General features: G+C 36.8%; 1 pseudogene; it reads left to right on the top strand.

Annotated features, from left to right (window-relative positions):
- Window positions 1–269: 269 nt before the first annotated feature.
- On the top strand, window positions 270–2,413 carry LOC109218879 (annotated as a pseudogene).
- Window positions 2,414–6,334: the final 3,921 nt, after the last annotated feature.

Genomic DNA, 6,334 nt, shown 5'->3' with positions numbered 1-6,334 from the left:
GGTGAAGGGGTCCAGCACGGCAAATTTGAAATGTCTATTCGATTAGTATGGATCTCTAGGGAATGATTGAAAGATAAAATAATAGATTATACACAACTAGATAGTAGTAATTAATATGCATAAATACAATATGTTTTCCCTGACGTTCTCCCGAACATGGCATAAATATATATATAAATGTTTTCTCTATTCAAAATTTCAAATTAGGCAATTTGGCCATGTGAATGAGACAACTCCTCGACCGCGGATCGCACTGAGTCGATTAAATTTAAAAGTCAAGTTGTTATATAAAAAATGAGGAGCCATTATAGAGTTTCATTTTCAAGGTCACACGGAAATTAAGAAACAAAATTGGGTCCTATTTTCCATATAGTTATAGTGTATATATTTTGTTTGCAAACCGGGCTGCAAACAAAATTGGGTCCTAATTATATAGCTTTCTCTAGCATGATGATCACATTCAAACGTCCCTTATCTTCCTGCTACACTTTCTTGCTCATTTTACTTCTTCCCCTCATTTCTCTATGCTATGCTAAAGTAGTACCCGCGGCCGCAACCCTATACCTTCCAGTTAGGAAAGACTCATCAACCCTACAATACATTACGGTAATAGGGCAAAGAACTCCTTTAATCCCAGTCAAACTCACAGTTCATCTTGGTGGCATGTGCTTATGGGTGGACTGTGAAAGAGGTTACAATAGCTCAACTTACAAACCAGGTCTCTGCAACTCCAAAGCTTGCTCTTTTGCCGAGCCTGATTCTTGTGGGAGACTATTGCGTATTCACACCAGGACCGCTGCCCGGATGCAACAACAATACTTGCCATACTCTAGCTGAAAATCCCATCATTAGACATTCCACTTTCGGTGCAGAAGTCGCTGAGGATGTATTGGCCATTGGTTCAACGCCTGGCATCCGTGTCACTCGGCCTCAGTTTATTTTCAGTTGCGTTGAGTCCTTCTTATCCAAAGACCTCGCGGAAGGAGTTACAGGTATTGAATTATATTTTGCTTTTTTTTTTTTTAACTCACTACTATTATACGAGGGTATTTGGCTAAGCTTATAATTAAGCTTTTTTTGGTTTCCTATCCGGTGTCCGGTACCCGCATTGGAGCCCGACTATATCCGGATTCGCGCCGCGTAGGGCCCCTTTCGGGGGGAAGCGCTCCCTACCAAGAATTTTTCCATACCCAGGGCTCGAACCCGAGACCTCTGGTTAAGGGAAGAGCAGCCCCATCCACTGCACCACATCCTTTGGTGGTCTAGCTTTCTCAATTAAATATTCATCCTTCCTCCTTTTCTTTATAAAGAAACTCTTTAATTTATAATTTTCTGCAAAAATTTAAGGGTGTATATTTTAGTTATTTTAACAAAAAAAAAAAAAGATAATCAGCATTGCTTTTACAAAAATAAACTGCTTAGATTAGTTTCAACACTTCTATCCAAATACGTAACTGTTTATTTATAAAATTAATTTTAGCGATTAAAAATATTTTTAGCACTTCAAGCTTAATTTACAATCAGCCAATCCAAATGAAGTTTATGTATATATAACAGGAACTGCAGGTTTTTCACACCAAAGTCCAATTTCCATTCCTAATCAACTGGCTAATTTAGACCCTAGATTTTCTAGGAAGTTTGGTATTTGCTTGAGCTCATCTACAAGATCTAGTGGAGTTATCATCGTTGGTTCTGGCCCATATAATGCTTACAATCATAACAAGGTTGACATCTCCAACAATCTTGTCTATACTAAGCTAATCACAAATTCCAGGGCATATTTGCAATCTTCAGAGTATTTTCTCCAAGCTTCATCCATTCGAATCGCGGGGAAAGACGTGCCACTAAATAAAACATTATTATCTATTAATAAAAAAAAATGGATTAGGTGGGACGAGAATCAGCACAACAACACCTTTCACAATCTTGGACAATAGCATTTACAATGCTGTTAAAACTGCTTTTATCAAGGCGCTCCCTAAGAATGTGACTATTGTAGAGCCTCCGATGAAACAATTTGGAGCTTGCTTTAGTTCAAAAAATATTAGAAGCACAAACGTTGGACCAGATGTTCCTGTGATAGATTTTGTGTTGCACAAAAGGAGTGCATATTGGAGGATTTTTGGTGCAAATTCAATGGTACAAGTTACTAAGGATGTTATGTGTTTAGCGTTTATTGGAAAAGACCAAACTTGGGAACCATCCATTGTGATAGGAGGGCATCAAATGGAAGAGAATTTATTGGTCTTTGATCTTCCAAGAAAGAGGATTGGTTTCAGCTCCTCACTCAAGCTTCAACAAACATCATGTGCTAAGTACGATTATACCTCTAAGACATGATTAAGAGTCTTTTAATACTCATTATTTGTAATCTTGTTTCATTTTAAGGTTTTTCCTTGTCTTTTCTTCTGTTTCTATTATCGTTGGATCGAGTTGACAACAGTAGCATGTTGAGCTTATTTTTAAAAAAATCCCCCCTCCTTTCCAATTTAGGTGGTATCCTTTGGCTATATTCAGAGCTTATGAAAGAAAAAAAGACTTTTAAAACTCGTGATCTAAAATAAATAACAATAAATTATTACATTAAGGATAAAATGAAATTTTTAACGTTAAATATTTTAAATATGATATGTAACATTATTTTTGGATCCCCTATTGAATTTTAAATTGAGAAACATGATCATTGAGGATTCATATAGCCAACAATAACTTATTTGAGATTGAGGTATAGTAATTAAACTTAGCGAAAGTACATGTTAATGAATGTGATTCAAATTTTCCACTTTAAATTTAGAACTTATGATTCTCTGCAAATTTATTTATCTGTATCTTTATACGAGTTCCCATTTTTGTAGCTACTTAATTAATTTTTAGGCTCCTTTGGAAGATTCATTTAGAAATTTCCGGATTATAAACTAATACTACAGTGCAACAGGAGCAATTAGTTTCCATGTATCTGCCTGGAATAGAGGACCGCGTGAAGAGGAGAGCTAATTTTTAAAAGAAGACAGCAAAGTCTGTCTAGGTGGTCATAAAATACTATTAGGTCTGGCAAGGGATTTGCTTAATAAGTTATTAAATTCTGGCAAGGGATTGCTTAATAAGTAGCCTTAAATCCTCTACTCCTGTTTGATTATAACAAAGTAAAACTCTAATTTGAAAAATGTAGACTAACACTTCAGCTTATATTTATCCTACTTTAGTGTGACGGTCCTAAATTTCGGGCTTGTGACTAGCACCCGACATTTTTTTGGCGAGCGAATCAATCAATTAAACAATAGAAAATGATCAAAAATGCCCCTAACATAGAATGGGACTTTCTGAAAGAGATGTTACATGCACTCAATTTCTCTATGAAGTTCATAAGATGGGTTGTGGAAAGTAATTCAACTCCCATGTATACTGTGGTCATAAATGGAGGGTTATATGGGAACATAAAGGAAAGAGAGGTCTGAGACAAGGGGATTTCATATCTCCTCTAATGTTTGTAATATGTATGGAATACTTCACTGGAATAATAAAGCTAGTGGCACAACATGACAGCTTTGGTTATCGTACCAAATGTAGAAGTTTGCAGCTCAATCATCTATGTTTTGCAGATGATGTGCTCCTTTTTTTGCAAAGAAGAGTTCCACTCTGTGATGCTGATGCTGAGAGGACTTCAGACCTTCTCCAACTCTTCAGGGCTAATGATGGTAAACTATAATCTCATGTTTTAGTCGATTTTTACATTCCAATTTACTGCACTTTAGTTGAGTTTGAGCTTTAATCGCTAGTGTTTTGTATTAATTATGTGTTTTATGCCTTGTAGGAGTGCTTCCGAACTATGTAGATGTTATAGAATGAATTCAAGTGATTTAGAGCTTTAAAGTCTAAGTAAAACCCAAAGGAATTAAGCCGAGATCGTGTTTGGAGATCAACGGATGATAGTTGAGAACGAACGAAGAACCGAGCAGGCATACTGCAGTGTCCAGTGCACGCACATAACATTTTTTTCAGAGATCCGTTTGGGATCCACAATATATCGTTGGAAAGATATTTAAAAAGGCTACAATTTTCATGTTTTACATTTTTTCAAATTCCCAACAGAACGGGGTGAAAAGTGTGCGGCTGCGCATTGGGCGCGCATATGGGGCAGAACAGTGTGAAAAGTGCGCGGGCACACTTCCAAGTGAGCGGCCGCGCATGTCCAACTCTGAAAAAGTGTCCTGTTTCGCGTAGGAGAAGGTATTTTTGTTTGGGTCCGACCCTACTTGGTATATATACATGGAAAAATAATATTTTTGGGACTTTTGACATATCTAAGACCTAGGGAAGCTAAGGAGAAGTTGGAGAAGGAAGAGCACAAGGAATCCATCATTCAATCCCAACTCAAGAAAAGGGTTTGGATTGTTTTATGTTTTCTTTACTACTTAATTCTGATGAATTACTCTAGTAGTTCTCTTTAGGGTTTGATGGATTTGGTGTATTGATACTTGTTTGTGGATAATTAACTCTAGTTTATGTATTGAATCATTTTGGATGTTTTAAATGTTGCATCTATATTCACTTGTTAATGTAATCGAGAGAGGCATAACTTATGACATCTTTGCATTATATTTTGTTGGCGGAAGTCATTCATTCTTCTTAGTAATTGAAAGAGTCTAGTTGAATTGTTGATTAAATCTAGTTAGGAGGATAATCAAGAGAGGTTCTCCTGAAGACCAATCCACTATGAATTCTTCCATATCTTCACATGCTTAAAAATTGGTTCATCTTGTGAGTTTGAAACTTAATCGAGAGAGGAGTTTCTACTAAACAATTGAATCAATAATCAAGTGAATTCGAGGGACTCGCTTGAACATTAGAAGTGAATTAACTAGAGTTAGATCCCAAACATTTGTCTTACATCTATCCTATCAACCCTATTTTCTCCCAACTGATATCTTCCTTTGCTTAATACTTGCTTTGATTATCATTAGCTAATAGTTTAGACTCTTAGTTAATTTTAGTTTTAAATCATATAAATCTTAACTGTTGATCATCTTGGATAGCAATCGAGCTACAAACTATGATAATAACTGTTTAACTCCAATCCATGTGGATACAATATTATAATTACTATATTCGACTAGCGGATATATTTAATTGTGTGTTTTACGCTCGTCAAATTTGGCGTCCTTGCCGGGGATTGGCAATCAATAGTGTTTGAAATAGTTTGTAGTGCTAATTCAGAAATTTTTCTTTTTATTTTATTTTCTCTTTTTACATTTGGTGTTCTTTGACTGTGCACAGACCACATGTTAGATTGGTGCATGAATCGATCTTTTGGTAAGGAATTACAATCATACGAACCAGAAATTGAGAAACATCTGCAATAGTTGAGGAAGGAAAAAATCTTCCCGAGAATACAGAAACGGTTGGGCAATCCTCAACCAAAGAAAAAATGGCGGGAGATGATTATAATGTTGATTTGGCTGCGAGAGAGGCAGCCCAACTTAGAGAGAAAGCTGCAAGAGATGCTGAGGAAGCAGCACTTAGAGATGAACAAATTGCTTATGAGGAGGAGAGGGCTCAAAGAATGGCTCGGAATCAACCCTTAGGTGCAGACCAATTCGGAAACGTAGCTCCCGACCAAGGGAGACCACTTGGTGATTATGCTAGACCGGTCTACAACCAAGGTTTATCAAGTGTGAGACCACCTCCAGTTGCAGCCAATAATTTCGAGCTGAAGCAAGGGTTGCTTCAAACCCTCCAAAACAGTTGTCTCTTCAGAGGAAAGATGAACGAAGATCCAAACAATCATCTAATGGACTTTGAGGAGATCATGAACACCCTTCAATACAATGGTGTGTCACAAGATGCACTGTACTTAAGGGCATTCCCCTTCACTCGGAAAGATGATGCAAAGCATTGGCTTCGAAGCTTGCCCCAAGGATCAATTTAGAACATGGGAGGAGATGACCTCAAAGTTTCTTGCTCAATATTTCTCCTGAGGTAGTATTTAATTTTAGGGCTTGTTTGTGATTAGGTTAGTGATATCTAGCCTTGTTTATGCTTAAATTATAGAATTAATGGTTGAAAACATTGATTCATGCCTTTTTGACCTAGCCTTTGCTTGAGAAAGAGAGACTAGGTTTAGGAAAACTTGGCTAGCAAGGAATTGGGTAAATTCAAGAAATTGATAGCCCCAATTAAAGGGTCAAATCTAGAGATTTTAAGACCCGACTTGAGTATATATCACTTGATTTATGCAAATACCCATTTGGGCTTGAGAAAACCAAATCGGGCAAAATTACTCAAACTACCGAGAGGTATAGAGTGAGCAATTGTGTGTGTTTGCCATACCACGAAC

This window comes from Nicotiana attenuata, unplaced genomic scaffold (assembly GCF_001879085.1).
Source record: "Nicotiana attenuata strain UT unplaced genomic scaffold, NIATTr2, whole genome shotgun sequence".
Classification (NCBI taxonomy): Eukaryota; Viridiplantae; Streptophyta; class Magnoliopsida; order Solanales; family Solanaceae; genus Nicotiana; species Nicotiana attenuata.
The sequence above is the reverse complement of the archived record's forward strand: the minus strand, read 5'-3'. Positions and strand labels throughout refer to the sequence as shown.